Source organism: Apis mellifera, linkage group LG3 (genome assembly GCF_003254395.2).
Source record: "Apis mellifera strain DH4 linkage group LG3, Amel_HAv3.1, whole genome shotgun sequence".
In the NCBI taxonomy this organism is placed as follows: Eukaryota; Metazoa; Arthropoda; class Insecta; order Hymenoptera; family Apidae; genus Apis; species Apis mellifera.
Window position 1 is genome coordinate 810861 of NC_037640.1, and position 20437 is coordinate 831297.

General features: G+C 23.7%; 1 long non-coding RNA gene across 4 annotated transcripts in view; it reads right to left on the reverse strand.

The window, feature by feature from the left end:
* Window positions 1-1916: 1916 nt before the first annotated feature.
* LOC100577185 overlaps window positions 1917-20437 on the reverse strand; it is a 171611-nt gene continuing 153090 nt past the window's right edge. For 3 of the 4 annotated variants that reach the window (XR_003304272.1, XR_003304273.1, XR_003304274.1), the window contains 3 exons: window positions 4125-4438; window positions 3840-4048; window positions 1918-3661 (listed from right to left, as the gene is read on the reverse strand). This is a non-coding gene — a long non-coding RNA (uncharacterized LOC100577185). Of the gene's footprint in view, window positions 3662-3795; window positions 4049-4124; window positions 4439-20437 lie in introns of all 4 variants that reach the window. The other variant, XR_003304275.1, reaches the window with a different exon arrangement.

The window sequence follows — 20437 nt, forward strand, 5'->3', positions numbered from 1 at the left end:
TTTATTTAATAAAGAAGAAATAAATGCTAAAAGAAATAAGTAAGTACAATAGAATTTCTATATTCTCGCAAATATTGACATTTTAGTATGTTATGTATCTCATTTGAGAGTTTCAACAGCGTTCATTATATATGGAATAAATAAAAGAATAAAACAATAAAAGAAACATATATTGATATCATACCAACGGCTAGCTAAACAAATGCTAAATAAAGAATGTATTGACTGTCATAGTCATATAATCTGATAGTTTGGTGCGTCGCAATGCATTGTAGACGTGAACATTAAAAATTTAAAAGATCCATCTATTATATTTTCAAGAAAAAAGACTATCAGTAGTATATAATCGATCGATTAAATTTCATTCTTTGTTTAATTCCAGATATTCACTTTTCTTCTAGTATTAGGATCTTCTGATTCGAAACAATTTATTTTTCATCTTATCAAAACTTATGACTGGTTTAAAAATTTTTTTTTATTTTTTCAGTATTACTTGTATTTTAAAAAATATTGAAGTGAAAAATAAGTAAAAATTAAAATAAAACTTGAATATTAAAAGATATGTTCTGATTGTTAATTCTTTCATATGAATGGATAAATAAATATCATTTGAAAGTTTTTTTTAATTGAAATGATATAGATATATTTTTTATATATCTCCTAAAATTCTAGTTTTGAAAATTTTTCAAGATATTAATAAAAATCTTTTTATACATTGAATTCTTAGTTATGCTTATATAGACATAATTAATATACTTGTTTTTGCAGTGGATCAAATTGTACGATTTCATAAACATATCATTAAAATTGTCACTTTATATGTATCAATTAAAACTCTTTAAAATTTATGAATCAAATTAAAAACTAAAATTAGAAAATAAAATACATCGCAGAATTAGAAATATTTAGAAAAGAAACCATTGGTAAAATCCATTTAAAGGAAAATTACTAACGATCTATAGAAAATATTGAAAAATAAGAACAAAATAATATAGAAAAAATGATGAATATTATCGTTAGATAGAATTATAACAGTGAAATAGAAATAATAGATTCAGAGGAGAGAGAATTTTCTTCGCAGAATTAATAATAATAATAATATTAATAATAATATAGAAAAATATGAATATTTTAATTTCAATAATTTATAAATTGTAAATGTACAAAATTTATTTAATAAATTTAATATAATAAATGTAATGTAATAGAAATATTTAATAAATATAAGTGAATTAAAAAAATTAAACTATTTTTTATAAAACGAAATACAAATTAATTTTTTTAATTAAAAATAAATATTAAGATATTAATTATAAAGATAATTTTTCATTCAAAGAATTTCGAAATAGAGCTAATAGATAAAAAATGAAGAATTCTGTTTAATTGAATAGTTTAATTGAATTTTAATTGGGAGACGTTAATGAAATCATTTTATTTTATTCTGTTTCAATGTTTATCTTTATGACCATTCTCATAATTTTTATTTATACATTTTGATTTTCAAATAATTGAACAAACTTTATATATAATAAATTGAAATAAACAGAAATCGAGATTTCTATGATTCTATTAAATAAATTTAAATTATTTTTGCAATTTTTAGGAATATAGAAAAATAACGGGCATTATAACTTTGTTATATTTATAATATTTATTTTTTAATTTGGCCGCATCTTTTGATAAATATTTAAAAAGAAACTATTTTGAAAAATTTCTTTGCTATGTATTATAATATTTTATGTATTATTGCAACATCGAATATTATGGATATTCTTTCTTAAACATGCGATTTGTTTATTTCAAAATAAAAGTTTTCTAAATTAATTGCATATAATATATATGCAATAGAATATAATAATTAGAATTTATTATGTATAGAATGAAATTTGTATTTCATTCTATATATAGTATTTATACATTATCTAAAGTATTTATTACATTATATAAAAATATTTTACAAAAAGCATTAGAAATTAATTGCACGTGGCCCATCTTACATTATAGACATATACTATTTACATCTCATACACATGACCATCAAATGCCCATCCCTCGGTTTCAATAGATGATAACATCTATATTATAAGTTAAACGTAACATATACAACATTTTCTTCCTCTTTTATGAAAACTTTATCTAGTCTAATATTGGAGGTATTTGGGTTGTTACCGCATTCTCTTCTATCTCCGTAATTGGATAAGTATAGCAATGTACAGGTTTGTTGAAACCGCTGTATTTCTACTAAATCGTCGGAGCAAGGCCGTAAATATGGTGACCTATTTGGCATTCATATGACACTCATAGATGTCATAACTTCTGCTGCGGACGCACCCGATGTAGCCTGCTTAAACTTGGTAGTAAACATTGTAAGCTTTAAAGATCTATAAAAGCGAACTTTCGTTCAGAGTGGATGTATTGATCCTATGATTGATCAGTGTCTGTGTTGTGTTGACACTGTCCTGATCTGCATAGCGTTTGATCCATTAGCTCAGTAATTAATCTCGTAATGGAGATTTCCGAATGTCGTGGCAATATTACAGATATCCATTTATCCATTCTTGGGTTGCCTGATATAAAATAGGTTATGATGACACGAAGCTTCTGAAAAAAGGACGAAATAATGCCCGTTATTTTTCGATATTATTTGTATTTGGCCTTACAATCTTGCCATCCCTTTCATCTTGACAATTCCCAAATGTTCTTCATGCAACTCAGCTAGTATATGATTGCGCAGCGTATCGGGAATAACTTGATACTCATATACTAAACATGCTACTGCTGAAGCTTTTGGTGCTATATAAGCATGTTTTTTTAAATTTTCACTTAATTCAAGTAATTGGATTATTTTTCTTAGATCTGTATCGTTCCTCGTTTTCTTGCTGATGTTATTAGCACATATAAGCAACTACTTAATTTGGTGCAGCACAAATTTTTGTCAAATTCATCACTTTGTACTACTTTTATGCTATGATCGTTCAGTGCATGAATCGTTTTTCTACTCACAGGCAGTGATGTTCGTGAACAGTAGTTGGCATTTATGTTTTCCTTAGTAGAAATTTTGAAAACAGTTTCAAAGTTGAAATGCGATCAGCATGTTGGCCATTCTATTGATATACAGAATCGGAAGAAATTTTTCCAGATATAATATCTTTGTCAATGGTTTATGATCTGTTACAAAAATAAAATGATGGACATAAACATAATAGAAGAACTTTTGGATTGTCCAAATCGCTAATGCTTCCTTGTTTATCTGAGTGTTGCTTTGTTTCATTCAACACTATTTTAATCGCATAAAAAATTGATTCGTTGGTTCTTGGATTTTTGATCATTAGGGAATATATATAATAAGATTTTTCCAAGCTCTGTCTTACTTGCATCTGTTGCTAGTCATAAAAATAGAGTCGGATCATATGGCATTAGAACTTGAGAGATCAAAATATTCTTGATTGTCATCAAGCCTCTTCTGCAGTTAGTGTCCATATGAATTGATTTGTGTATAGTGATCGATCCAACGTGGATAGATTGAGAATGAAGATATTGTAATATATTGCTTTCTCCAGGAATAGCTGTAATAGTTCAGCAGTAGTAGGTTTTGGTGCATCACGAATTGCCTCTATATATTTATCCGATTTGTGTAATCCCTTGGCATCAATACGATGGTCTAAAAATTCAATTGATGGTAACACAACAATATACAAATAATACACATAAATACATACTTTGAATGGTTGAGGCAAAGATCATACTCTTTAAAGCGTTCAAATAAAGTCAGGAGTATGTCCTAAAAATTCTTACCGCAGGTTATAGCGTTGAAAAATATATCGTTGAAAAATACATACTTTTTCCAACTTTTTCTCTGAATGATTTTTCAATACGTTGCTGCCAGATTGCCGGGATATTTGCTGCTTTATAAACACTTTGATTGGATCAATGATCAGATCATATATCGGTATTTAATTTAAGTGCATAACTGAATTTCTCATCAGCGGACAAATGAGAATATGCATCTACTATATAGTGATAGCATAATCTATTATTTTTCATATCACTAAAAATATATTCGGTCTTCGGAATTAGATACTCGTCGATTATTAACTGTGAGTTCAACGTCGGTTTGTAGTTACCTGTGATCCGAATGTTGTCATCTTTCTTTGCGTCAACATGGATTGCAAATGCCCATTCTACTTTCTCATATAATCTTGATGCTGTTTATTATTCTCTCGTATAAGCTTTACGTAGAGCATATGATATATCTCGTGCACATGCAAAGGCTTTGCATTCGCTTTAAAGTTTGCTCTTGCAAGTGTTCCGATGAATTTTCCTGGCTTATTGGCTAAATAGTTTCTCTCTGGACAAGAAATTTAAAATAGCCAGTTCAACCGATCCGTTTGCACTGCGGATAACTGCAGTATAGACAATTGCGTTGACACTGTCACTGCTGGAAAACAATCAGTTAACAATTAGTTAAAATCAATTTCTATTATTACATTATATTATATAATTTAATATCATTTCATAAATTTTTTTTAATTATTATTTTTTATTATATATTTTATAATTATTACATTATTCTAAGTGTATATCAAAGATAATCTTTTCATCTTTTCAGAATTAAAGTATTATTTTTACTGTTATTTTGATGTTATCATGGATTTCTTATGAAATTTTGTTTTTTTTTTATTATATTTGGCAATTCTTTTCTATCTGTTAAAATCGTTCCGGTTAAATATTTCATTTTGCTTAACTGTTGAATCAATATGTAGTTTTTATAATATCGATTCGTAAACATATACTATCCTCAAGCACTGGAAATTTTATTCAATATTTTGTAAAAATGTAGTGGAATTTTTGTTGTAATTGGAAAATCAATTCTTATTAATTTCTCTATTATAAGAGTTTTATATGATATTATGATATTTTTATAATAAAAATTATTATACAAATATAATTAATATTTGAATTTATTATGTAAATTCTAACATCTCATTTAATTGATTTTTTTATTGTAAATGAAACTCGATCTTTGGATTTAATAATTGACTTATCCACACAAATCTGTTTTCCTATTATAAAATAATACAAGAATTTTGAATTTATATAATCAAAAAAAGAATTTATTGTATTTTAGGATTTGTATTTTGTATTGAAATTGTTTTCAAATGAAACATTCAGAAAATCTGAATTTCGTCTCTCGTGTTTTTGAATAAAAAGAAATATAGTTTATATTATTTTTTAATTTTCTAGTAAATTTGCTAACGGTCCTTATATTTATTATTATTCCAATAAATATTCAGAAATCTTCATTAGTCACATCGCTATATTGAATTAGCGTCTTTTCTTTTAACTTTTTGTAGCATAATTATTTATTTCATATACTATTTCATTTATGAATTCATTGAAAAAAATCTACATTCTTTTATATTTGAAGATATTTGCAATGGGTTTTTTACCAGATGTAATTTTATATATTTTTGATAGTATTTCTTTGGATTTTTTACATTATATTCATTTTAAATTTTTTGTATTTTCTGCGGTATCGTTTTCATATTATAATTTTTTGCCTTTTTACACTTCTTATTTTATCGCTATTTTCACCACTGCTTTTGTGTTAGTATCAAGTATTTTTTTCATTGATCCATTCATGGTTATAGGGCTTAAGAACTTTTGAAATATTCTTATGAATAATTCCATGACTATCAAATTAAGATTAATGCCGAAAATATAATCCGAAATAATCTTAATTTAAAAAAATTTTATAGCTATTTAAAGATGTATTATTTCACATTTGTTAAAAAAGTATAAAAAGGAATCTATGTACAAACTGGCACGGCTTATATTCTTTAAAAAAGTTCTTCTAAAAGTTTAATGTAATCTAATATAAGATATATAATGTAATCTAATCTAATATAAAACATTATCACTATTTAACCACTTAATTCAAGTTACCATAGCACCTGAAAGATGTCTCGAGTGCAAAGGAATATATTGTAATTTTATAGGTCTGTAGATCTTATAGTGTTATTATATTCATTAAAATATAATAATATTACGATATAATATTGTTACAAATCTTAAGCATTATAAAAAAAAAGAGAATTGTCTATATAAACTTTCGAATTTCTGTTTGTATACGGATATTGTTATTAAAAATATCATAATTATTTTAAAAATGTTAATTTTTCATTTCAATATTTTATTTTCAATAACATCATCATTTTTCGAAATTATCAATTGTCAATTTTTATTAATATTTTATATTTCAAATATTTCTATTAATAATGTTATTAATAATAATTTTTTAGTTCTATATCTTTTTTACTATAAGATTATATAATTGACTTCGAAATATAGTTTCTATAGTAATGTTATATATATCTTTTGGATATATATTCCAATATCTTTTTTTGTTTCTTAATTTCATTTATATATTGTTTTGACTTAAGTCATCATGTTGAAATTCGAAAGCTTTATCAGATATAAATAGGATTAATTTTTATTTATTAGAGCAAAGCACTTTTTTTACTTGTTTAAGACTTTTCATTGTTTGAAATAAAAGAATAGTTAAAATTTTTTTATTAATTTCTACTTTTTTTATTAAAAATAATTCTTCACTTAATTCTTTCGAAAATTCTGCTTTCTATCTTTATGATCTAAATGATTTGTCTTCATATGATATATGAAACCATATCCTATGTGTAGAAGATTCTGAATACAATTTACATATTTTTCAATAATAAATGTTTTTTTAATTGATATCATGATTTAAATGATTATGATGTAATATTTGATAAGAACATTTCCATTTCTCAAATAAATTATTGCAATATATACAGATTTTCTCTTCAACTGATTTTTTTTGGAATTTTTACACATATCAAATTTTTCTCTTTTATTGAAAATAAAAGAAGAAACAGTCTTTTTGTTTAAATTATTTTATTCATTGCATTATATATGAAGAACTTCATTTTTAAATAATACTTTTAAATAAAAATAAAAATTAACTTTTTGTATAGAATATATATACATATATAATTTAATTATTACTATTATATATCAAACTATGAAACTTATTTATAAAAACTATGAATAAAATAATAGTATAATTATAATAATAAAATAATAATAAAATATAATTGTAATGTATATAGATATAACTAAATATTAATTCATAGAATTTATATTTTGATTTATAAAATTAAATAAAATCTTTGAATACGGAAATTAATATTCTGTACATTCTTTAGATAACTGATTCGATGAAATAAAAAGATATAAGATCAATATTTAATATTTATGAAAAATAAAAAAAAATAAATAAATATGTTAATCTAAATAAATATGAAAAATATTAACATTAAATAAAATTAATAAAGCATTTAATTCATTATCATTTTTCTTTTAAAGTATTTTAGCTATTCAAATGCTATAATGATAATGACATACTGTTCATAGATTAGTAATTTCTGATCAAAATTAATTTTTTATAGAAGAAGTTATCTGTCATTCATAATTTTATAATTATACTTGTAATATTTAATATTTGTTAAAATATTCAGTAATGTTTCTTCATTTGAATTGCTTAGTTAAGCTTGTCAATATTTCTAATTTTTTCCAAAATAATTATTGTATTTTTTTTATTTTGAAGAAAGTATTTTTTGTCTTCTTTTTATTTTATTTGTTATCTTTTTAATTTAATTCTGTAAAATATATGAATAATGCATTTGAAAAAACAAATTATGAAGAGGATTAAATTTATATCATAAAATTTTGTTTATTTTTTGATGAATATTTAAATGAATAAAAATTAACAATGTTTAAAATTTATGACATCGCAGACATTTTTCTGTAAAAAAGAAAACAATGAATATGATATTTGTTATATATTTGTAATTTTATAGTCTATTATTGTTAAAGTTGACTTAAATGTAATTGTTAAAATTGTGTATCGAAATAAAATTTTTTATCAAATTATTTATTAAATTCTTAATTTTTCGATCGATAGTTTCTTTAAGAATATATTTTAATATTTCTTTAATATATAATATTTTTAATTCCTTTCTTTAATTAATATTTTAAAATATTGATGATATTTTAATGATATTTTATAACTTTAATGTAAATTCTAATTAGATATCATTTTTTATAACATCATTTATTATAATATCGTAGAATTATATTATTAATTGTTGAAAATCTTAATGATATTGTTAAGATGATAAAAAAAAATAGTTTAAAACAGTTGAGTTTTCCAATATTTGTTTGTACATTGCATGTCCAATATCATCAAAATCGTAACTAAATATTAAATATTTCAGTTTCTTTTGATTTTTCAACTATTTTTATTATTTGAAATATTATCAATTACTTCTATTTTCAATAATATAATTTTTTATATAATGTATTATAAAAGATCTTATAATGCAAATTTGATAATATTATTGATAATTATTTTAGATGATCAGCTATTGCTTTGAAAAACACATGCTTCAAGAAAAACATTACATATTGGATATGTGTTATAATTTATTTTTGAATATTCAAATATTGATGTTTAAATTATTGTCGTACAAAAATAATTCATTTAATAAGAATAAAATTGGTCTTTCTTTATCGCTGAAGAATAATTTTCCGATTTTTTTCGTTATTCTGTATTTTCTATCATTTCCTTTAAAACTACAGTTAAATTTTTGCTTTCACTTTTACGTTATAATTGTATTGCATTGTTAAATTTAAATCTTACACCATATATTTTGACAGCTTTATTGCTTTTTATCTTTTTCTTCCTCGTATAAAAATCGAAAATATTCTGTTGAAGTTAAAAACTTGTAGTAATTATAATTTATAATTAGATAAAAAAGATTTTTGATTGATTCATTTATGATTCGTGATACATTTTAGATGCTTTCTGTTGTAATATGTTTAGAAATAATAGATAAACAGTCATGCCAAAGCATATATTGTCAAGAGCATGTAAAGGTAGAATTCAATATATTATAAACATTTTTATTAATATTTTTAAAATTAAAATTTTATTTTCAAGGATCCATTTTTTTTCCTCGAAATTTTCGTTAAACAATATATGTCATGTTGCTAAAATAAGTTTTTTGCCAAAGTTAAAAATATTCTTATTAAAAAAATTATTTCAATTTATATTTTTAATTTTAATTTTTGATAAAATTAAAAAATTTAAAGATTTGAATGATATAATGTAAGAGGAGAAATATAAACTCTATATTAAATCGTTTATTTACAGTAATTTTTGCAAAATTTAAATTTATTTCACGTCTCTTCTCACTTTCTCATTTAAATGTGTCTTAACTTCTTAACAAATCAATAATTAGTCTTGAATTCAATCATTTAAGATACAAATATTGCATTTGTTTAATTATTTATTATACGTACATAACTGATATTTATTCAGTTTTCAATTGTTCATCACGCAGAGAAATTTCATTGCGCAAACAATATGTAAAAATTATAATAAAAAATATAAAGATATTAAATATCATAAAATATGATATTTATATCATATTTACTATAATAAAAAACAATAAGATATTAAGTATCATAATATAAAAATCATCTATATCAATATCATTAATCTGCAATTAATGAATATTTCCATATTTTTGGGACATTATATAAACAGAATTAAAAAAATTTGAAACAAAAGCATTCATTATAAATATCTTTGATATATATATATATATCAAACTTTTATATATATATATATATATATATATATATATATATATATCAAACTTTTATATATATATATATATATATATATATAGTTATTCCGATGGAGATGATAAATTATAATAAAATGCTAGAAAATGCAGTACGAAATCTTCAATCTTTTCTATTATTATAGTATTATTTATATTTCTATTATATTTCTATTATCTAATTTATATTTCTATTATTATATATTATTTTATTATTTTTTTAAATATTTTAAAATTCTCGACAAACGGCAATCATAATTAAAAAGAACAATCTCAAAACAATGATAAAGTAAACATTTTCAAAAATTCCAAAAGCATATAAAAATATAATAGAAATCTTTTATTAATAATTATAAATAAAAAATTTCATAAATCTTCTAGCTTAATTAAAATGAAGCATACTGGAATATTTAAGTAAATGAAAATAAATCGAATTACTCCATGGAAAAAATTATCTAATAAAATTAATATAAAAATATTTAGAAATAATATAGAAATATAAATATATTTTAAATATATTGAATGACAATTAATATCTTAAATTAATATTAAATAAAATCTGGAAAGAACACATACAATCGAAATTCCAGCAACTTGAACTAAGAAAAAATTATATTAGATAGTAGACAGATATTTTAAAGTAAAGCAAATTATTATTATAAAAAAGAATTGTTAATAAAATAAAAAATATATTATATATATTATATATAAAATTATTTTTAAATCAATTTGAACTTTTGATATTTAATTCTAAAACGAGGAATAATTCTAACAATAAAATTATGCAAAATTTATAAAATTATGTTATCAATTAATACTTTTACGTAATATATGTATACATACATATGCATATAATGTTTCATCTCAAATAATATAATCAATCGTGATTTAATTCTCCAATTTTTTCATTATTTTTAATAATTATTCATTATTATTCATAAAAATTTTCTAGTTACAAAAAGTACTCAAATACTCAAATAATTTAACATACCAATTAAAAATTAAATCTAATAAAAAAATTTGCTAATTTATTTATTTATGGTATATTATAATTTTACAATATTATTATAATTTTGCACATAATTACTTTTCTAATGTAACAGAATAATCACTCTATATTATAATTTCATTATTTTTTGAAATCTTATTGTCAGATGTATTTTTATATAAAGTAATAAATTCTATAATTTTTCTTATTCAAATCATAAATTTTCTCTAAATAAAGAGAACAAATTATTGATAGAAAATAAGAAAGAAAAAATATATATATATGCATGCATACTTATAAAATTTTCATTAATATTCAAACATAAATATATTTAAAAATCAAAATATAATGGATCATAGTTTGAAAAGCTTGCTGTTTTGAAATGAAAACATATCTTTTTTGTTAAAATTTTTTTCATTTTTTCGATATAATCTCCATTAACTTCAATATTTTATTCAATGATGTTCTAATTTTATGCTATTTAAGATATCCGATTCTTGAAGATTTTTATAAAACAGTAGTTTTCTTATAATCTCAAAAATTAGTCTTATTTCATTTGATAAATCAAAGAAATATCTAGTAGATTTTGAAAATTCATTATTGAAGACATTTTTCCTTTTTTTATTTTATAGTTTTATTTTCATTTTTCTTTTCCTTTATTTTTTATTTGCCTCAATCTTTTTATTTTGTTATTATATTATTCTGCTAATTTAAATTTATTTTTGTAAAAGACTCTTCAGATTATTGACTACAATGAACTTTTATTGAAAATTTATTTTTTTGACAAAAGAAAAAAATCAAAAAAAGCAATATTAGGATTTTCAATATTAGTTATTAGTTTTTTTTAAATTAAAATCACAATGCATAAGTTATTAGTATATTAGTAGCACATAAATTATATTTCAGAATTTTCGAAATTTTGTTTCTAACTCTTACAAGTAACTATATAAATATATACGTATTATAAGCATATTTGGTACTTGTATATTTTAAATTTATTAGCTATTATTTCTTCTGCTTGACAATTAGTATAAACTTTTGTCAAAAATAATCAAAAAAATATATATAATTACTTGAAAAAAAAATATCAATAATTTTGAAAACTTGGAAAAAAATTTGAAGAAAATAATGTTTACAATATACTAACTATTTAATATTATTTAAATTGGGTATAAAATATTTTTTATATTTTAAGTTATATTATATTATAAGTTAAGAAAGATATCTTATATTTAAATGACTTCTCTATTCACATATATTTTCAGCTGGTCACTCGATTCATAACTCGATTCATAAACGAATAATAATAAAATTTTGAAAGAGAAAAAGACTTCTTTTTTCTTTTCATACATATGATCCTTTGAGACATAATGATCTTTCTGTATCTCATTTATAAATATTATAAGTAAATTGAAAATCTAATCAAAAATTAAATGATAATATTTTTAAAAATTTAAGAATATAATAATTGTATATTAAATATACTAAGCAATTCATGTTATTGTTTTTTAATAAATATTTGTTTAGATATAATAAGAAAAAAATTAGTCATCAAATAACATTTTTCAAAAATAATAAAAATTTGATTTTTTATATAAAAAAAATTTATATTATTACTACTGCTTCATATAACAATGACTTAATATTAAATACAAATGCATATGCATAAATGTCTCTATAAAACATAACACAAAAAAAAAAATCACTTTGAATAGATTTTTCATTTTTAAAAAATTTACAATATCCCTTTCAATACGTGTCTTTTTAACTTTCCTCTATTTTTTAGAAAAATTCTATTTTCTCATATAATGCAAATAATTAAAATATTGTATAATTTTTCTCCAGATAAAAAACATAAATAAATCATTATCTTTTATACTTTTCAGAATAATATAATTTTTTTCTCTGAAAATGATAAAATTTTTAAAAATTAAATTTTCTTGATAGATTTTAATAATGCTGATGAAAATTAAAATATTAAGTAGTTCGAAACACGAATGGCTTATTCAATGGAAGTTTCATTTGTATTTGTTTATTTATTACATTTTTTTCATCGAATTGTATATTTTTATTTATATTTCATACTAATTTTATATAGAAAATATTAAAAATTTAAAAAAAAAATTATAGTAATATATTATTTCGCCATATATTATATAATGCTATAACTTAATTTACATTAATATTTATATTAATATAATTATAATATTATTTAAATTAAATTAATGTAATTTAATATTTATATTATACATTATATTAAAATTATTATATATAATTAATATAATATTTAATATTTATATTAAAATATATATTAATTTTATTATTAATATTAAATTTAAAAAACTAAATTAACATTATAAATAAAATAAGAATAATATAAAAATAAATTAAATTAAATATTAGTAAAAATTGTTATAAAAAGAAACAATGGATGAATTTGATAAAATGAATGCTCTATTAAGAAACAAATTTTTTTTCAAATTTAATTTTCTTTATTTTTTCCTCCTAGATCTTATAATTTAAATTTAACTAAAAAATAAATTTAACAAACTACTTTTTTTTCAAAAACAGAATTTTTTTCCTGTTTTATGATTTACATCTAGCTCTCAAAATATTCATCATATTCTATTTTATAATCATTATCAATATATTTACTTATTTTTTTTATATATACTGATATTTGACTTTATATATACTGATTTTAATATTTTTCATAATTCATTGATCATTATATATAATTATATATTATTTCCATTTAAAATAAACGAATAATCTATAATGCGATTATGAAAATGAAGAATGAAAACTATCTTTGGTATTTGTTGAAAGTAGAAATAGAAAATAAATGGAAACTTTTTACTAATTGTTAAAATGTTGCAAAGTATGAATTAATTTAATATTTTTAAAATGCTTTTAAAAGAAGCTATTATTTTTAAAATCAAATTGCTCAAAGAGAATGCAATATTATTTATCACTATGTCGTAATAGTTTATATAAATTCAATACAGGTGAATAAATCATTATCTATCTATTAATTTAGATATTCCACGAATTCGAAGGATAAAAATAAATTAAAAATAAAATTACATGAAGTTAGTTTTTTTATTGTATATGTTTATATCATAAAAAATCTTAAAAAAGATCCTTAAATTTAAAGATATATATAAGAAAATAAATTTTTAAAAACTTATTCATTGTACATATATTTTTCAAAAATTTTTTGTGAATAATTCGAAAACTAAAATCGATTGTCACTTATATGTAAAGGAAAAATTAAAATAATATTCTTTACAATACTCATTTCAAATTTAAAATTGATGAAAAGAAAATTATTAATCAATTGATTGACATTAATAATAATAATGCATTTAATCAAATCCACAAATATATAGAATTTATAATGAAGTCACATAAACATACTATTTTTTTGAAAGTTTGTTAGTCAATTTTAAATTAAAAAAAAAAATGAATTTTTATAAATAATTACCTACAAATTAATAATCCTCAACAAAATAAATTGAATGATATATAATTTATTGCAATTTTGGGTCATTTCTTAATAATGATTAAATTTTAAATTATCTATACTATTTTATCAAATTTTATATATTATGTATGTTAAAAATTTCTTATATACATATATTTGAATTGCATTTTCAATATATATTTAACTTTTCAATTTAATCTTTCGCGATATTCAATAATCAAAATTTCGAATTTACAAGAAAATGTTTCTGACTTTTTAGTATTCTAATAATATTATTAATTACAGAAGGAAATACTGTTTACACAAGTAATGATTAGGAGAAATATTCAGTAAACGGTTCTAACAATACTGATACGCGAGGAACAAAAGAAAAGATTATCAATAATGCAAGGCATCTATTTATAAATGATAAAATTTATGGTAATTATAACACACTAAACATGACGAAACATTCATTTTTATATGATAAAATTTATTTATAATATTAAGCATTCAAGAAAAAGAATAGAAAAAAAAATTCTGAATTTCTTCATAACTATATATTTGCGCGAGAATTAGCAATTTATTCTACGTGGTATTCTATACTTCTAACATCGATGAAAAATATTAATGTAATAATAAAATTTTTTTATTGTTGATTTTTTTAAAATAAAATTTTTTTACTAAAGTATCTATGTTTTTTTCTAATTAAAATAAAATCAAATACAATATAATTTGGAAAATATTTAATATATACAAATATATTATACAAATTATTATAGAATATTATAAAATTTTTTATACAAATTATTATAAAATATTATTAAATTATTAAATTTTTTAATCTATAAAACAGAACATATTTGTTTTATTATTTAATTATAAAATTAATTTTTTATAACTTTTTAATTCTAAAATTATTAAATTCTATTAGAATTAAAATATTTCATTATATATGTATAATATATAATAAAGTAAAAATTTTATATATAATTTAAATTATAATAACCAATAATTTTTTTCAAATTATTAATTAAAGATTAATATTCATTAAAAAATTATTTTGAATAGAGAAAATGATCTTTGATATCAATCGTGATGTATTAATTGCGTATTTAAATTTATTCTAATAATAACTTGGAATGTTGTCTGGATATTCCATTGGTCTTTTTAGAATTTTTGAAATTCTTGATATTGTTTCAAAACGCTCCGCACGAGTAACTTATATACAGTTTATAAAAATTATATAAAAATAATATTTGTTATGACTAATCAAAGGGTATTCGACAATCATTAGATTATATTCACCAAATCAGTACAATGCTAATATTGCGGATGCGAACATCTTTCAAAGCGGATACTTGGTTGATGTAAGCAACTATAAGTGTATGAGGAAACCAATTATTGTGGAATTTCTGGCTGCAAGCCTATGTCCCACCAGAAGAACTTTTCTGGAAGACAACATTCAACGGACATTCGATTTCTGCAAATAACCAGATTCCAGTGAACAAGAACTGATCAGATGACATCCACCTTCAATCCTATCTATATCTGATGAATCAACAGTTTTGTTGAGTTTCATTCAGTTTAAATGTTAAGCATGGCACAAATTTCCTCAAACAATGAATTGAGGAAATTAGTTGATGAACAGTTGGCTCAAATCTAATCTAACAAATTTTAAAAATTATTACGACACGCAAAAGTAATGAAAAAACTAGTTTAATCAGCTCCCTTTAGGTTAAATCTGAACGTATTATTGAAAAACTCGAAGTTTTGCAAAATCGTATAGAAACAGTAGCGCATACTGCAGAAGTAGTGCATCACCAGTTCCGTAAAAACTTTCAGACGATATATTTCGATCTTATCAATGAGATCCGTGAATACTTGCAATGTGCATGGGCACTGTCAATTCGGTCAGGTTTGCGAAAGATATCGATTCTACTCTGATTATTTTCCATTCCTTGTCAAATTTTCATGGCGAACTCAGCCTTGAATGGAGTCTTTTTTCGCAACAGCTTCGAGTTTATAGAAAATCATAATGAGTCTCTCATTAACATTAAAAGATTTCATTACCTAAAATTTGCGCTAAAGGGAAAAGCTACCCGAATATTATAAGATCATTAGCAATATCAAATAACTATTTTACTACATGAAAGTTATTAACGATACAAAAATACGAAGTCGATCATCACATGCGTGCATTATTTGGACTAGCTTCAGTAGCGATAGATTCGATGATGGACTTGCACCAATTTATAGATGATTTCTCCAATAATGTCCGATCCTTGAAACCATTACGAGAACTCGATAGAATGATTAATGGAATATGTTGAAAATTAGATCCGAGAGCGATTGAGATATGTGAAGGCATGTGTTCGAACTAGACCGCAGGAAAACTCTAAACAATCTCCAAATCTTTCTCGAATAATGATGCAAGTTTTTATTCAAGATCATTTCTGGTACTATGGCTGTTTTGAAGTCGACAAGATTTCACGTTTAAAATCATTCATATTCGCAAATCATTGCACTGACGACTGTCGAAAAACCAGCATATCCATTATGTTCCTTGAATCATACAAGGAGTTTAAAGCTCTCGCGATTGGTGACCAAATCATTCGTATCAAGAAATTGAAGTTTTGTTTTAATTATCTCCGGATAGGATATAGAACTAAAGCGCGCAGCATTGATTCATCTAGAGAATGTTAGGCTAGACATCATACTCTTCTACATCATGAAGATAACCAAACCGATTCAGGCCATTGAGGAGACTGTGGGGGAAGCATCCACGAGAATCGTTCCGCGTATCAATGAGTCGAAATACGTCATGTTTTCAACTGCAATTATTCATATTATTGATGATAGGGCAAGAAAACATGTCAAACAAATGTCAAACATTATTAAACCAAGATTCGCAACTGAACATCATAAAAGCATTATTAGCGAAGCGTTTCAGATTTCCCAGTTTACTTTGTCGAGCAATCATTTCAGGCATTGAGAATTCGCTGATGCAAACGGTCACGATACACGACAGAATCCGCGTCGAATTAATCTCCAAGTGTACTAGATTTCGCATCTCATATCTATTAATGAATAAGATTATCTCTAACATCTCTAATTTCCGAATCTCAGTGATCCGCATCCTACCCCAATCAGATCATCTTAGCGGATCCTCAATTTTGGGTTCGACGTAGATCTTATAATTGGTAACGGTTAATTATGAGATATTATGTACGCAGAAAGCATAGATTGAGGAAAGACTTATTCATTCTTATTATAAATCGCAATTAAATTGGCTTTTCGGTAGACGAATCAAGGCAATTCAAAATTCTGAATCACAGATTTGCAATGTAATTATAAATGATCAACTCAGTGAACAATTAACAATTTTGGAAATTAGAAAATATATCGCATAATTAGAAAGTAACTCGTCATCCATACGACAATCATATTTTTGAAGACGATAGGATTCGAATGGGCATTATGTTATCAATATTCCCTTTACCGAAGGCATACATGAACTAGGCAATTCACAATCTGGAAAGGAAATTTGTGAAATCACATGTGTTACATGAACAGTATACAGGGATAAACTGCATTGGATCACATGATCAAGATAACGTCAAATCCGCAATTAAATACAATTTTTAATATTTATTTGTTACGCCACGCTTATCAAGGGCTGCGAGTACCAAAGTACGAGTAATTTTCGATGTATAATTATCAACCAAGGTTTCTTTGAATAATGTGCAACAAGTTGGATCGACAAGGATGATCTTTTATCTATTTTAATCTGTTTTTGCGTTGTTTCGAACGCTAATATTAAAAAAATGTTTCAATAAATAATAGTTATATATAAATATAGTATTTCATTAACGATTTTTGCAATATTGCAAAAATATATTATGAAGAAAAATTCCCCGAGAACCTATTGCAATGTATGAACTAAACACCGTGACGTATGGTATCATATTGGCTTCTTATTTAGCCGTATATGTACTACGCCAAATAGAATTAGATAACAGTGCAAATCAGGCGATATTGTGCGATTTTTACGTTGATGATCTTTTAACAGGCGCGAATACTGTAAAAGAGGTAACTATAATCAAAAATAGATGCTTTTCTGCGATCGACTGGATTAAAATTGTGTAAAATGGATCTCAAATGAATTCTCAATTGTCAAGAATCTTGCAGGCGAATCCATACTCTTGATTGAGAAATGAAATTGAGAAAAATTCTCAAACGCTTGGTCTACGTTGGGAACCAGCTCTGAATCATTTAATGATTGAGATAAACGATATTATTTAAATATTCTCGAATTACGAAGCGGACTATTTCATCAAAAATCATTCGAATATGATTTGAAATGATCTCCTTGTTTTGCTGAGTTCTTGTGGTGCTTCGTGCAAAACTATTACTCCAGACTACTACTCTGACAATTAGGTTTGTCGTAGAACGAATCGATGTCTCAGAGTATTTATATCGAATTCAAGGAGCATCTATCTGATTCTAAATCATTACAACATATTATCATTCCACAGTTAGATAACAGCTCTATAGTGAAATTTGCGACATGGATTTTGCGATATATCAGAAAGAACTTAAGATGCGTGTATATACTTACATAGAGTTTCTAACACTTCAAGAATCATAATTCATTTACTCTATGTGCAAAATCGCGCGTTGCTCTCCTCAAAACAATTAATTTGTTATATTTTATATTTAGAATTGTGTGAAGTCTTATTGCTATCAGAATTGGCTATAGTCTTATTGCTATCAGAAGTAAGACATCTTTCCATATTATGTTTGCAAACGAAATTTACTAGACTGATTCCATGATCACATTTGTATGGATTATCCGAATCGTTGGAAAATATTTGTCGGTAATCGCATATTACAAATATAGATTGTTTCGCGAGGTGAATAGCACCATATTATTAGCATCCAAAGAAAATTCTGTTGATCTTCTGTCACGAGGAATGCACCTATCTTATCTTACAAGACGCGTGTCTGCTGGAATGGTACTGATTATTATACAGAAACCATAATGAATAATCTTCCACCGAATCATTACCAGTGGAACTACTCAAGAGACGGGCTCCAATTTGAATTATAATAATGATACAACGCAATCCACAATTTGTAGCTTTCCAAGTAATTATGCGCGTCTAATATGAATCATCGCATATTGTCTAAAATTTTATTGATCGGTTCGTGCGCATATTTCTGATTGAGAAGCTTCACAAATGCTTAGAATATCCAAGAATCAATCAAGTTACCTTCTCAGTCCGAATTCGATTTTGCAGAGAATGCCATCTTAGAGTGGCTATAATTGCGCACATTTACACAGAAGATAGCGGATATAAGTACAGATAAGGAAATCATACGGTATAGCATATATTACGATATCTGAATCCCTCGACGATTGGAAAGGAGGGACGGCTTGGCTGAATAGATATGTCGTATATGATCTATTAAATTGTTAAAAGAAGAATTCATTACTAAATTCATTGTGCGAACACAAGTTGTGCATGCTAATTGCAAATTCGTTTTGTTATTAATTTATAAATGATATTGACTATTTGTAACTAGGAACATTATACGAAGCATAAATGTGTAAATGTGTACAGTGCAATAGGGGAAAATTCAAGGATACAAACTAATGGGCCAGCTATCTGCAGTTAAGGTCCAAGTTTAGGCACTCTTTTATACTACGATGCCAAACCATTTCTTGTTAAGCAATGTGTGCAGAATAAGGTGACAACAACTGTAGCCTATTTGTGCATATTCATATATCTAATTACAAAGACAGTTGTCTAATCCCAAGGATCTTAATCCATTGACTCCTGGACATTTTCTAATTGGAAAATAACTGATTTAACCTATCTTGACGTTACTGACATCAAAGTGAATTGCCTAACTCGTTTTCAGTTATTGTAGATGATGTATCCACAATTCTGAAGACGATGGCAATAAGACTATGACACTAACTCTAACGAGCGAAACACAAATGGAAACACATAGTACTTAAAGCTTTTGAAGTGTGCATAATGATAGTAATAAAGAAAGAAAACTTGCCACTGTTACGGTGGAAGATAGGTCGCATTGTGAAAATGCATTCAGGGGAGGATGACGTGACACGTATAGTGTCAATTATAACAGCTGATGGCATCTTTATTAGATCCATATTGGTCTGATTTGCATCCTACTAGCAGAAGAATCGAGTTTATCTCACAAAGACCAAGGGCGAATCGACTT